The 16,178-nt window shown below is 35.6% G+C and overlaps 1 protein-coding gene across 2 annotated transcripts in view; it reads left to right on the top strand.

The window, feature by feature from the left end:
* LOC123306744 (sodium/calcium exchanger 3) overlaps nucleotides 1–16,178 on the top strand; it is a 144,845-nt gene that overhangs the window by 44,727 nt on the left and 83,940 nt on the right. The window lies entirely within an intron of this gene.

Here is a 16,178-nt window from a genome sequence, read left to right as displayed (position 1 = left end):
CTTCCCAGATAGAAATTGTATTGCACGAGTCTGGTCTGCAATGTCACATTAATTATACCGCTTATCTGACCCACCGCAGATATTACAACAGCTCGCCAATGCTCAGACTGACATTTGGCAAAAAATTCCTCAAACTTTCATTGATAAACTCATTGACACAGTGAATGAACTAGAGGGAGCCTCACTTTATATTGAACCTTGATTTAAAGGTGTTCGTAACAGAAGAAACCTTTTTAAAGCCTGCAAACTCCACCAGGTAGAATCATTATTTTGTTCATTTCTCTACTATGTTGTCGCTCTGAAACAGTCTTGCCTACAGTTGCCATTGCAGGTATATAGGTACCTACCTAACTTATTAGATCAGTAGATACATCCTATACAATAGTTATTTGTGCAACCGCAATTGGGAAAAGCAATATTTTTCCTTATGAGCGTGATACTCGAAGTATGAAAAATAGTGTTTCTCAACTTGTTTCACACAATAGTTCTTCTAATTTTGAACAGGATTTGGCTTCAACAAGCGCCCCTCGCTCCGTACTATGGAAGCAAGTATCTTTCATTCATCACATCATCAGTAGCGAAATATTTTAATTTTCGTAACTGCTTACGAAAGGTTAAATGTTTCCAAACGTCAATGAGATTTAAAAAGTGTCACTTTATATATCAAAACCAGATAAAATTGTTTTTTATTTCCCTTTATACAGGATGAGACTTTGACTCGTACAATATTGCAACGCAGTAGATTCTTGAGGTGAAAAAAAAAACATTTTTTTTTACCATTTTTTCCGAATCGGCTCGGTTTGAAAGATACAGGCTGTTAATTTTTATGGTTATCTCACAAACGGTTTTATCGAATGGAACGAATTTCGGAATAATAGTTTATCATTTATATGATGAACGAGGAACCTTTTTCGAATACAAGATATGACCCATGTCTTCCAGTTTTCTGGGAATTGGAAATACCAAAAAATCCAACTTTTGAAACCAAGTTGGACGCTTTTTAATGAATATTTGAACGTATTGTAAAATACAAGTATTCTTCATACTTTCTCGTATAATGCGCCGTTTTCGAGTAATTTGATGTTCAAAAATTAAAAAGTACCTGTGAAATTTGAAAAATTGGGTACTCTGGCTGAATAGAACACATTTTAAATGTGAAGTGTCACAGATTTAGCTAGTTATTCTGAAGGTAATTTTTTGTTTTTCCAGAGGTAGCACAGATCATTATGAAAACTTACAATGGCTATATCTTTTTATCAGGGCCGAATCGGAAAAGATGGTATAGGGTGTACAAAAAAAGCGTTTCTTTTGTCCTCAAGAATCTACTGTTAAAATATTTTTGTGAGTCAAAGACCTTCTGTATAGGGGATACATGACCAAGTCCTGAAATATACATGAAAAGCTGCGTCATTTGTTCGCAAGTTTTCATTTTGATAAAATTGGTGAATTATGAAATATATCGATAATTATTTTTCAAAAAAATTATCGTTATTGTTAAGCTTTCATCGTATTATCATCCGTGCCTTCTACTAAATAATCCTGGATTCAGGAATAATAAATTCTGACTTTATTATCATAATTTTTAAGTGAAAATTCTGCCAAAAGGGCTATAAACGCTCCCTAGATCCGAAGAAATTGTCCGCATACGGATCTTTTAATACAAGAATGAGGAAAACGGGTAGTGAAGTGAACATTCTGTCGGTGTTCTCTTTTCTGGAGCAGTTAAAATTCGCTGGGGTTATATGCCATCGCGTGGATAACGAGGCGAACAAGGAGTCCTATCCACGAAAGCGTAACATTTCAATTTGGAGTTATATCCTCCCTAATGGAAGGCTTCTGTTATTATTCTTGATGGAAGAGGGGACAGCTCGTGAAGTTGCAATTATCGAGTGCCTGCATACAAAACGATTTTCCATTCGATAATTGGTACCTTTCTTTCCGTTTCTCTAATGAAATGATGGCACCTAGAGTTTGTTTGCCTTCCAGACATTCCGAATTGGGCACTCAATGGTGCGACAATAGAAAAACTTTGTAATTTTTCGAAATTCTGCTTCTATTTGGCTCCTATAGTAGATATAGGTAATATTTTGCTGTATAGCATTGTTATTTTGTCCCTTTATCAGGGAGTTGGAAAGTCTACGAGGATATATGGAAAAATTCTTAGCCTACTATAGAACCAAACAAAATTTTAATGTAAAAATATTTTACTACTCAACATATTCTCCTCTTAATTGGATACATTTGTTACAGTGAACCTGCAACGTCTCTAGACCTTTCAAAAAAAATGTTTCTTCTTGCTCTCTGCAAACCAGACCTCCACAGCTTTTATTACCTCCTCGTTGGAAGAAAATTTACGACCTTTTAAACTTTTTTTCAGTTGAGGAAAGAGATGATAGTCGGATGGAGGCAAATCTGGTGAATAAGGGGGGTGTTCTAGTAATTCAAACACTAAGTTTTTGCATGGCAACATAAGATTTGTGTGCAGGGGCGTTGTCTTGCGAAAACAAAACACCTTTGGATAGCTTTCCGTGTCTTTTCCCTTGAATTTTTTCCCGTAGAGTTGTCAGTGATGTCGAATAGTAATCTCCGGTTATTGTTCTACCCTTATCCAAAAATCAATCATGATTACTCCATGGCAATCCCAAAAAACTGAAGCAAGAACTTTTCCAGAAGATTTTTGGACACGAAACTTCTTAGGTCGTGGAGAACCAGAGTGTCGCCATTCCATCGATTGTTGCTTTGTTTCTGGATCGTAAAAATGTACCCAAGTCTCATCCAGAGTAACAATTCGGTTTAAGAAGTCTACATCGTTTTCAAATCGAGCACAGATCGAACGCGATGCTTCTACCCTTGCACGCTTTTGGTCAACATTCAAACATTTGGGGATCTATTTTGCAGCAATTTTTCTCATGTCCAAATTGAAGTGAACTATAAGATGAACGCGTTCGTATGAAATATTCAGTGCTTCAGATAACCGTTTTAGCCCAATTCGACGGTCTGATAAAATCATGTCATGAAATGCATCGATATTTTCGGGGACTGACACAGAAACTGGCCATCCCGATCGCCCATCATCTTCAATGGAAAATTTACCTCTTTTGAAGCTTGCAGTCCAATTTTTCACTGTTGCATACAAAGGACATTGATCACCAAGGGTATAAAGCATATCTTCGTAAATCTGCTTAGGTACCTCTTAACCCTTTTAAGTGCAGGTACTTGATGATGGCACGATACTCGAATTTTTCGATTTTCATAATTTCGGTGGACATCTTCCTTCTTTTAATTTATTGCGTAACTCTGGTTTACTTTTTTGACCTCAAACTCCACACTGACACTTCTAATGAGTTATTGTTCGTTGTTATGGTAACGCAATATTTTTTTATGCATGGAACTGGTCTAGGCTCTTGTTTCATTTTGAGGTTTCGAAGGATTTTCATTTCACTTAATCAGAATTATGAAGCAAGTTTCATAAAAATAGGTACCTATACATATTACATTCACTCATTGCGATACAAGAATGGCTCCTCTTATATATTGGCGTATGCTCCCATCATAAGTCTATCGGCATCAGGTAAATGGAGTAAAAGGAACTGATCATTCCGAGCATAGTTTACCCGAAAATAATCGTGTAAAACCGAAAGCCCTCTCACTCAAACAGATGCTCCTCGACTATCTACACCGGGTACTCCATAATTAAGATCAATCATCAAATTTGTTCAGGGTGTTGTTTCAGAAGCACGCGCATTACTATACAGCCTCTGGGGATGGCTTCGGTCCTTTATAATTAAAATTGATCGCAAGCTCTTTATAATCCGTAACACAAAACTCAATTTGAGGAACCAATGTTATCAGGAAGCGACTGGATGTATTCTAATAAGATATAATAATTGATCGCTTTCATGAAATTTGTAACTTTGAAACTTGTTAGAGGACCACGCCTCCTTCGTTATCCAAGTTTGAGTGCGAAATTTCAAGTAGTCATTGTTGAAAACTTTCTGGGTTATTTTTCAAGGGTTGTTCAGGATAACGAAAGGTGAAATTACGGAGAACAGGGCAAATTGCCGAATCAGAAGATGAGAAATCGAAGAGTCAATAGCAGAAAATAATGAATGTACATTTATATCGAGAATGTACAGAAAAATGAACAAATTTTTGGAAATGAGCCAAGAACATAGGAAATTATAGGATGATACAAATGTGAGTGAGCCTTTTAACTTATACAGGGCGTGACAAACTGCAAGGGGTGATTCTGCATGAAGGAATAATGACAGTTTCTAGAACTTTTGTCTGTAAATGCTTCGTTTGTTGAAGTTTTTCTTGAAAAATGACTATTTTTTATTGCTCTGTTATTGAAAATGAGATAGAGAATTTTATCAATAGTGGACAAAGTATAGTATTTTACTCTCAAATTATGGCTATTACTCGCTTAGATGATGATGATCGATTTCGTCTCCTTTAATAAACATACCTAATAATATACTATTTCTTATCCATAAACACAGAAATAGTGTGGAAATACCGTAAGGTGATGGGAGAAGGTTTTCAAATTCAAATCCTTGACTGGATTATTCAAATACGATATCAGATATTTTACCAAGGGACTTATTCCGCAGAGCTGAAATATAATATTTGCAAGACGAAACTCACACAGATTTGTGGGCCGTGTATATAATATTGAAACCAAGGTGACAACCGCACAAGCGTTGAATAATTTGGCAGTTTATCCCGTCTTTGATCCTTCTACTTTTCTCCGATACATGAAAGTGGTTTTGTCGAAACGTAAATAGCGCTATAGGGCTTCACATATTCCCTGTGATGTGGAATTCCAAAGTTGATGGTTTAGGGTGAGTAACTCGAGATACAAACATACAAAAAATTCTCTGCAAAATTTTTTCAGGAAAAGCGACTCTGTGTCCACAAATATGAAGATAGTTGGGAGAAACAATATAATATAGCATGTGTATAAAATACAGTGTTAGCGTTAAGGGGTACCATACAATTTTGCGTATAATACAATAGCTTAGGGAAAAACCTCAGTAAAAAATCTTTTCTCACCGTGAGTGTAGTGGGTTGTGAGAGATGAAACTGTTAACAAAATAAGCTGAAATATCTCATATTGAAGGATATCTCGCACTGCAAAAATAGAGCCTTTACTCGAAGAAAAAGAAAAATATGAGGTAATAAATTGAATTTCATACACTGCACGTCGAAATTATGAAACAAATAAATTTTCTCAGAAAAACAAATTTGGCAACAAAATCCTGAAACAGGTCAATTTTCGTTTCACTTTCACCAAATTTGTATGCATTTTTGAAGGTTTTTTGTTGCACACTGTGCCATCCCCATCTACCCTCTAAATTTTTGAATAGGGAAAGTGAGTCATGTGCTACTTTTTTGGCAAGGTTTTTGTATCTTCTTTACAGGTGTGCAGATTTTTTTTTTTGAGAGGTTTTCAGTATGTGCACTTTGTAATAGCTCGTTCACTTTGAGACGATGGTACCTGATGAAATTTGTCACAGAAGGAAAGTCGACAATTACAGTTTTATTCATGCACAACTTTCAACCCCTTACGTGAAAATTAAAATGTGTGGAAAACTGCGCTCAAGTTATGATCTTAAGTAGGTATGTCGGTGACAAATTTCATCAGTTACCATGGTCTCAAAGTAAATGAGCCATGACAAAGTGCAAATACTGAAAACCTCCTTGAACTAACTAATTTCTCAAAAAAAAATTATTTCTTGAAAAAATCTGCACGCCTGTGAAGAAGATACAAAGACCTTGCCAAAAAAGTATCACATGAAGCACTTTCCCTATTCAAAAAATTTAGGGGCTTGATATCCAAAAATGCATAAAAAATTGGTAAAAGTGAAACAAAAATTGACCTGTTTCAAAATTTTGTTGAAAAATATTTTTCTTTCGAGAAAATGAATTTGTTCCATTATTTTGACGCGCACTGTATATCAAATTTACCTAAAATTCCCAACCCAACTCGAAAAAGATTCAGAAACTGCATGAATAGCTCTAAAACCATACTGGAATTTATAAATGGGACAATGATTGACCAGATGATTTATAGTTTGTTCTGTTTCCTCGCATTCACGACTAGGGCTTTCAACTGAATTCCATGGGTAAAGCATACTATTGCAACGTCTGTGACCTGTTCTTATTCGATTCAAAATATTTTCCAAAACCAGGAACTCTATTTGAGGGATCACTAACTAATTCTTGATTGAAAATAGTGCACTTATTCCATTCAGATTGCCAAATGTCCTTGTCCCTTACATTCGACTCAAGGAAAGAGTGAGATCATATGGATTTAAACGATTATAGTCTAGACTATAATCTTTGGTAATTATATTTTGTGGAATATAGGACAAAATTGGTAATGAGTCGGGAAAGGAGTGGAATTTATTCCAAGAATTAACTGCCCTCTGTCTATACGAATATGAAGCGTTACAATGTTTGAAAAAACTGGTAATCATTGATTAGCTGAAGATCTAATAGTTCCTGTAAGAATTCTCATAAAAAGATTCAGCTGTTAACCCAAGATTCAGCTGTTAACCCAAGATTCAGCTGTTAAAACGGGTAAACAATATTCAGCAGCCGAAAAAACTAAAGCTAGGGCTGCCGTTCGAGGAGGTCAAATGAAAACAATCTATATACGTCGAACTGTTTTTCGTTACTAAATAGAACATTTCTCTTATACCTACTTTTAATTTTCTGAGTGTAGTTTCTGAGATCCCCTCACGGAATATCGTATTTCGGACACCCTGTAAATCTGCTATTCGATTTATTCGTTCTTTTGGTAGGTAATCGATTTGCAAGTGCGAGAATTTTCAGGTGTTCTTCCACATCGCGAATTTTCCTAGGGTATATAGAAATACTGTTAACTCCATATTCTCTTCACACGCTTCTTCAGCATCTCCCTTCGAAGGTCTATTTCTATAGAACCATCAATTCGATAAATTCCCTGTGGAAAACAAGATCCAACTCTTCAGGCAAGAGTGCAAAAATATTTACTTCCACCCGAGGGCTCGTCTGAAGTGTCACAGTTCCTTACTGACTAAATAATTTATTTGAATGGAATAATTTATGTTTTCTCCTGTCTTTTAATTCGCATGTAGGTAGAAAGGTGGGTATTTTTATTGCATGAACACTGTCAATAAGTTCTCCCTCAAAAAAAGCAATTATGTTTCATTGGAAGTTCTCGGACAAGTTGCGACAAACACTTTGAAGTGAGAGCTGCAATATATCATATTAAATTCCTTTTAGAAATCATAAAAATGGTGAATTGGCATTTTATGATTTCCATTACGATTTCCAGGCAATCTTAGTACTAGAGTATTATTAAATTCCTTCTTTGAAGAAAAAATAAACTGCTCCACAAGAGTTAGGGATATCGTATTCAATCGTTTTAAAAAGTATGTAATCTTCGAGAAAATCGCTGTAAAATTATTCAAAACTCGAAATCAACTTGAATCGATCCAATAAAAATCAGTATGAGTCATTTCGTCAATCTGGTCGCCTTTTTTTTGAAGTTTGGTTCCTTGCATATGCTTCATGAATGTTCTTATTTTGAAATGAAGTCAGTTTATCAACGGCTTCGATTTGAAACGAGTTTTCTGAAAATGCCAAGACGTAAATTAACAAACGCTGAGGCTAATAGGGCTATTGGAATGCTACAGGGTGGCCGAACTCAGGTTGTTGTAGCGGAAAGGCTCCAAGTCAGCCAAAGGCTTGGTGGGCGACGAAAAACAACACCTGCTCAGGATCGTTTCATCGCCGTTTCGGCGAGAAGAAACCCTACATCTACGTGTAGAATGCTACAGGATATCCTTCAAAATGCAGATGGGGTCCAAGTTTCCATCGAAACCATCAAACGACATTTGAGAGAGGTGAATCTAGGCTCTAGACGTCCATTAAGAGGAGTTCCATTTACACGTGACAGGAATGGGCGAGTCAACATATCAATTGGAACGATCAATGGCGTAGTGTCCTTTTCACTGATGAATCCAGATATGGACGATTTTCAGATTCTCGAAGAATAAGGGTATGGACAATCCCACGCATACTCCGTAATCTTCGCTATGTCCAAGAAGTCCATCCATTCCGATGGGGTAGTGTAATGGTATGGGCCGGGATATGTTTCAACGGGCGCACAGATCTACACATTTGTCCTAGAAATATGACCGCCTTACACTATAGGGAGCATGTCATTGACAATGTTGTGCTAAATTTTCACGCTGCTATTGGTGAAACTTTTCAATTTCTAGACGATAATGCTAGACCCCACCGTGCAGCCATAGTTGAGAATGCGCTCGAGGAGCTTGTTATTCCACATTTACTAATACCTCCGCACTCACCAGATTTGAATTGCATAGAACATGCATGGGATATGCTCCAAAGAAGATTAGATAATCATCAACCTAACCCAGAATCCTTAAATGATCTGAGAGAGCTTCTGCCCCGTTTATGGAACCAAATTCCTCAAGAAATGTTCAACAACATCGTGTGTAGTGTGCGAAGAAGATGTCAAGCTGTTATTGATGCCCGTGGCGGCCATACATTGTATTGATAGTCTTAAAATGCTTGAATTCTCTGGGAATAAAATTTCGTTATTTTACTCGATTTTTCTTAATCACCCTGTATACGCTGTAGACCTACAGGCTAAAATTAATTTGCAACTTGAAATCATATTAATATGAAGTTTTCATCACAAAAATCTTGTTTTAACTATATTTTTCTGCAATTTAAGTCAATATCCTAAACTCATGTGGAGCAGTTTATTTTAAAAGGTACGACGTTGCTGAAAATTCCTCAAGCTTTGTTGCTTCGAATGGGACATCTTAGTTATTACAACTTTTTTCGCTTCTCCATCACAGTATTTTCGTCAAGTACTTTCCGAATAGATGGTGTGGAGATGTTCCAAAAATCCCCATTGAGTACTCAATCCTATTATTTCTATTATTTTCTTATTTTTACTTTTTCATTATGATAAAAAAAACAATATTTTTCTCGATGAGGACTGTAGAATTATTGCAACAATAGAAAGAACTGTTTTTCCGTATTGTCTCTGTCTACCTCTACCATACCAACAATGCAGACCACTTACGTAAAACACTCAGTTTCATGGCAATATCCTCCAAAATGGCACGCCTGAGCTATTATTTACAGATAAAAGCTTATATAAGCGCGAAAAAAGTTTTCTACTCATGCCTTCAGTTCCCCGAAAAGCCTCATATCGTGTAAATATTGCTCCATTAGCCTGGTCTGTTTTTATTTATCACGGGCGTAGGAGCTTCCGCAAAACTGTTTCATTATTCATTCGCCAAACAAATCTGGAACATGTTCGTCACGTCTCGCCTTGCCTATTTTTAATCGATATGGCGACAAACATGTCAAATCCGGCCTGGCTGAAATTCCACATTCGGGTAATTAAAGCGACATAGACGTGGCTCTTGTTTTCGAAATGATTAACTCTTTAGTGGACAAACTATGGAATTGGACATTTCCATTTTAATTGGGCTGAGCAGGCCCTAAACAGGGGTTAGGCGTAGGACATTTGAAACCATAATGCAGAGTGTTTTCGAGGGTGAGGTTTTTTGACAGGAGAGGTACAACTCATTAAAATAAATCATTTCACCAAAAACAATTTTCATGACACCAATATCTGGTTAACAGGAAATCCCACTCCATATTTCTGAAACTATTCACTTTACAGAAAAAGTTCAAAGACACTTTTTGCTCATTTTAACCTGCTCTACATGATGAACAAGAAAAAATATAGGTTGCCATTTGAAAAAAATAAGTTTTGATTGCACTTCTATTCGAATTTTTAACTTTAATTTTTGACGGCCCTGTATATCAAATTGCTAAAAATAGAGATGTAACGTTTGATCCAATATGCTGACAAAAGCTGGGCAGGTTTTGATACATTCATTTGAAAACTATTCTCCATTCACTTTTATTTTATCACTCGGTTGGCCATGGAAATTTGACACATTTCACTCTGTATATAGTACGAAAATGTGAGGTTATGAAGCTTGTCAAAACATTTTTGGGTTTTAAATCAACGCTATGTTGCCCGTTCTACGTAAAAGTTTCTGTTATTACGTATTTCATCTTTCATCACAATGTCGAATCTCTTCGGAAATTATATGACGAACATAATTGAAGTTTATACAAACTGATTGAAGGCATACCAAATCCAGTTATTTGCATGGAAAATACAAGAGATCATTATAATATCATAATATGCACAGCTTGAGTTAATGTTCGTTATCTTCTTTGGCTAAAGTTTGAATAGGTTACATCAGTTGTAGATTTCAAAAATATTAACCCGAAGATGAAATGCATATGATGCAGTGGTTGGAAATGGGTATCTCCCGCCCGAAGGAATTAACAGATTATTACAAGAATGTTCAATTCTTCAACAAAAATTATCTTGCATCAATATAAGTAAAGGGAATTAAAGGAAGTTTCAAGTCAAGCTGAACTTCACCTTTTAAGGAAAATTTCACATGAATAAACAATTAACAGGACAACTGGCGCGTATTTGTGGCTATACATTGATATAATGATAATAATTAGGTATTTATTGGTACCTTGAGACATTTACAATGTCTCAATGACAAGTCAAATGAAAAATAGAAAATTCAATTTTCGGGAACTCATTCTACGATGACATTTATCGAAAATCCTGTAGTAAACTTTTCGCATTAATTCACTCAAACATAAAATTCTCAAATGCCACTATTGGGGCCTCCCAATAGAAGGAAATCCTTTGTCATCCTCTACATTCACAATCTTTCTGATTATGGAAATATTCAGCTGAAATATAAGTCGTTTAGATTCAGATGAAACATTATATAAATTCTCTTACATTTAATATGTTCGCTACCGTCTGACCTATTGTGGATTTTAGAATATCAGGGTATAACTATTTGAATGAGCGGACCTGAATTCTAAATAGCACTTCCTGAAACCCTGTATCTTTTTTCAATCACTTTCGGCATTTTCGTAATGAAAACTGATATCAGTTGTGGCAACGTCGTTATGACATTAACGACATTTCATGAGTGCCACCTTACTCCGTTCTAGTAACAAAAACTTGAGAAAATTATTTCATGGCCAACCGACTGCTAAAATAAATGTGAATGGAGTATAGTATCAGCCATTTTAGTGAGAACCTACAGCTGTCAAAATTTTAGGAAAAAGTCGAATATCTCAGAATCGGTGCTATATAGGACCATGGTCGTCATACCAAAGTTACCTCAAAATTTTACAAGGAAATACAAAATGCAATAATATACAGGTTATTCCGTTTAAAATAAGAAGGTTGATACCAACAGGGAAGAAACGGAACACCATGTAATAAGGTGGGTTATAAAAAACAACAGTTCAATCGATTACAGACAAGTTTTGTAACTTTTCTAGCTCCTTTAGTTTCCACAATAAGGTATAGAGACATTTTAGCTCGGATACCCTGTACATGCAGACCTTTGATGTAATTCAAGTACCAAGCATCATTAAAAACCGTTGTGACTCAGAAATTATAAAAACTACAAGGAAAAATGGAAATCACATCATAAAACTTGACATCCAAATATAGCAAGCTTTTCAAATTTCATTCTTCATATCTTCCCTAAATTCTTGAGATTGCTTGAAAGTTATGAGCATAAATTGAGTGTATTGGAGAATTCCACGAAAGATATGTTGAATTTCCCAATGGAATGATGGAAAAACAAAATGTGTCATAAATTTTCCAATCTATTTGCAAACATCATTTACAAAGTAAATACTGCATTAGTGTGTAATCGGAGAAAAAGTATGGTTTGAATTTGCATATATGCAATGAGTCCTTATGATTTACAAACCTTTGTCTCATTTGGTCAACTTTATTACCATTGGTATCAGCAGCTATCAGAATCTACTTTTAAGGAATAATTTCACTTGAAATTATGGGTCGATATCATATCATCTCTCAAGGACCGTTTCAAAATAATTGATAAGCGGGATAACAAGCAATGGCGTCAACTGAAATATTACTTTTCCACTGAAAATTTTACACCGCAAAATAGTATTTTTCTATTCCAGTCCCCGTTATTCAGGAGAATTCATTCGCCTATCAATCATACCAAATATAGCCCAGAAACATCAAGCTTCCGAATGGGCAGTATATTATTCAGGATAGCGAGGGTCCCAAATAGGATTAACGATATATCGAACAAAACATCAAGTACAAACAATTTGGAAAACGAATTACGTCAGTTGCATATCCATTCAACATACACATAATGAATTCAGGGGAGACCACAAAATTCACATCGTTGTGCTATAGCGTCAAAACTTTTGTTTTATGGATATAAACTATCAGGAGCAATTAGGAAATAACTTTGAATAATTATGATTATGATTAATGATTATTCGAACCATTCCCGATATAGTTATAAGTTATAAAATTGGAATTAAGTAATCGAAATAACATCACTATCTTGTCTCAAAGCGAGGAGCTTAGCCACATATGCGAAAGGCCAAGGTCAATGTAGAAACCCATTTTAATGTACATTCATCTCCGTATATCTCAAAAACCTTCAAACTTAGAAAAAAATGCTTCGAACAAAATCTTTAGAAAATGTTATGCTCTACAACTTTTATAATGAATGCGAAACCAATTTGAAGCCCAGGAGAGGAGATAATTGTAAAAAATCTGATTTTTGTGACCTTTATGGCCAATTTTTATTGTTACGGCTTGCTGAAACTGTCAGATTATATTTTTTCCGTTAATCTTGAATTATTTGTTTCAATATAAGAAGATAAGCCCCTCTGCTCGAGAATGTACACGTGACTTTTTTTTTTACAAGTTTGGCGCCCTCCCACACATTTTCGTCACGCTTATATTGTCAGATTAAGAGAATATATAGTTTTCAACAATAATTAACTACCTACATATTATCTTAATCTGCCACGCAAGTGTATGTACAATGATCTTTTTTTACTATTCTGACAGGCTGTCCTAGACAATTCCTCCTATATACTACAGGTTAATGGCAACCTAAACTTTTTCTGTATAATCATGTATATCTGTATATCATGATAACAATTTGATGAGCTGAAGAGATGACAATTCACCAGAATCTCATGAATAAGGATTTTGATTTCCATAAGATTAATGCTCATCATTTTGTCGCTCATAAATGAAGTCAATGGCTTGAAAGACAAACTGACAAGTTCAACTCCGAGTACCCTGCCCGAACTCATTAAAAAAATTGCCGATCCAGAAAATGCTCGTTCTGTGAAATTCAATCCCAGTGTTCTGAACTGGAAAAGTTACCAGGATCGAATTCTCTGATCGTGATTTTCAGTGAAGATATGCGATTTGTCAACGAGTTAAAGTGTGTGTTGGTTGGCCTGAAAATATGCTTGTTTCGACTCAAAGTCCTCCAAAAAGAAACTATAATCGGTATGTTTCGTGTTTAGAACTCGTTTCGTTTCATATTGCCTCTATATGAGGGAAGATTTATTGCGAGATTCAGAATAATATTTCGAAATAAAACAAGGGAAATGGTATGTTATTGTCGATGGTTTTTTATGAATTGAAAAAATAATCAATCCTTCGAAAGAGGGTGGTCTCTACACTTTATTTGATAACAATCGAATGAGCTAAATGATGCACATTTATGTTGATTTCTATTTCATCAATATAAAAGGAATATCGTTTCTTTATTTGGATATACAGGGAGATGATAAATTCAATGCTTCTGCCAAAGTATGTCTGATAGAAATTCCGGTTATTGAGAATAGAGTTCCGCTTTTGCAAGTCCACCCCTCAAATCTCAATAATTTCGAGTATCAGTATCTACTATCTGATCCTGAAATTTCGCTATAAAATTTCCATCGATAACGAAATGACAGGTAAAATAGTGGAAGAGTACTTAACTTTGTGCATGATTAGTTTATTAAATGTTGGCAATGGGCACCATTCACTACCATGCTGAAATATAAGTTTTTCTGAAAACGGTCACCTATATTACTCAAGATTTCTGGTGTAATTTGGTGGCATTCATTAATGATCAGAGTTCGCAAATCATCCAGTGACTCAGGCTGGGTAGCGTAAATTATGGATTTCAGGTGACCCCGTAGAAAATAGTCCAGTGGAGCCAGATCAGGTGATCTGGGTGGCCACTCGATATGTCCCCTGCTTCCAATCCAGCATGAGGAAAATTTTCATCTATGAACTGACGCTCCAATTGAAAGAAATGAAATGGTGCGCTATCTTGTTGGAAAATGATCGTTTGTATGCTGTTGAGTAAGTTTGTACTGCATTTATTGATTTCCAAGATGCTGTTTGACTTTTAGCTTCTGCTATATGTAGTGTATATATGTGACTTCGAAATTTTACATATAGGTAGAAGCTAAAAGTCTAGAAACTAGAAATCAATACCTAAGTGTAGTTATCGCCGAACTTACTCAACGATCAGATTGATCTCAATAACTTGCCATGAAATTATTTTGAATATTTGTGTTCAAGTAGTATTTCCGTCAGTTTAGCCGCTATGATAAAATAAACAAAACAAAACGAACAAAAATTATTAAACTTGAATGTTAAAAACGAAAAAAAAAAAGAGAAATCTTCGTGAAAAACTAAGAAAAGATGATAGTTTCCGATAACATCGAGGAATATAGATTTTATTACGAACTAAGGTAGGTTCGGAAGCACCCTCTAGATTTGCAGGAGTATAAAGTTAAATGTTTGCTTATACAGGGTGACAATTTAACAACTTGCCAGGCCAATTATGTCGCGACAAGGATGTTTTCACAGAAAATGCCGAAAGAGGTCAATCTTTATTCGGAGGGAGACACATTTTGAGCAGAATTGTAAGCCGAAATCTCCTCATCTTTAATTGTAGCCTAAATTCCCCTATAATCTCAATAGGGAATAGGGGGTGAGATTTACCTCAATTGAAAAGATCACTTGTCCCTCTATATGAAGACTATGGTTTGCAAATTTTTATCGATTCCTTGAAGTAGTTACAGGAGGTGACAATTTGAAAACTTGCTAGGCCAATAATGTCTCGACAAGGATGTTTTCAAAGAAAATGCCGGAACAGGTCAATTTTTCAAGAGAGGTGGGACATATTTTGAGCAAAATTGTAAGCCGAAATCTCCTAAAAGCTAGGTGTAGGGTATATCACCCCTAAATTCTTCATAGGGAGTAGAGGATGAACTAAACCTCAATTGGAAGACAATATGTCCCTCTACATAATACTTTTGTCTTCCAATTGAGAAGACAATATGTCCCTCTACATAATTGTCTTCCAATTGAGGTATTAGCTCATCCTCTATTGCCTATTAAGAATTCAGGAGTGACAACCCTTACACCTAAGATTGAGGAGATTTGGCTTACAATTCTGCTAGAAACATGTCCCCCTCCGAATGAAAACTGACCTGTTTCGGTATTTTCTCTGAAAACATTCTTGTCGAGACATAATTGGCCTAGCAAGTTTTCAAATTGTCAGCCCCTGCAACTATTTCAAGGACCCAATACAAATTTGCAAACCATAGTATTCATGTAGAGGATCTTTTAATTGAGGTATAGCTCCCATCTATTGAGAATTCAGGGGTGATAGCTCCTACACCTAGGGTTGAGGAGATTTCGAAAATGATGTATTTTTTCTGAACTATCTCTGAAACGTCACATTTTGAAATAACCATATCAACCGTTTCCCAAAAAAAGTATTTTGAGCTTGAAAATAAAAAATAAAAATGGGTATTTAAAATTTAAAGCGTTTCATTTCGATTGCACAAATTGGCAACATCGACTGAAATATGCCTTGATAATAAAGGACAAAAAATACATTATCTTGATGAGATAGACAAAGATGGCTGTCTATAAAGTCTGCGACGACGAACGAGGAAGGTCGTAAAATTTTATAGGATTTTTATGGCCGGTTATAGCTCTCCAGTGACTACGCGCCTTATGATGACTGTGAAACAACAGCTGTTATTTTATAAATAAGCCATTGTTGCAGTTGAAGCTCGCCAGTAAGTAGGCGCCTGTAAATCAACAGCTCTTATTTTATAAACAAGCTCATCGGACATTGTTTGTTTCATTGTCTGGTAGGCGCTGTTGTCAAATCGTAAACTCGGAACCAAGCGATTTAAATTTTAAAACTCCA

Source organism: Coccinella septempunctata, chromosome 2 (genome assembly GCF_907165205.1).
Source record: "Coccinella septempunctata chromosome 2, icCocSept1.1, whole genome shotgun sequence".
Classification (NCBI taxonomy): Eukaryota; Metazoa; Arthropoda; class Insecta; order Coleoptera; family Coccinellidae; genus Coccinella; species Coccinella septempunctata.
The sequence above is the reverse complement of the archived record's forward strand: the minus strand, read 5'-3'. Positions and strand labels throughout refer to the sequence as shown.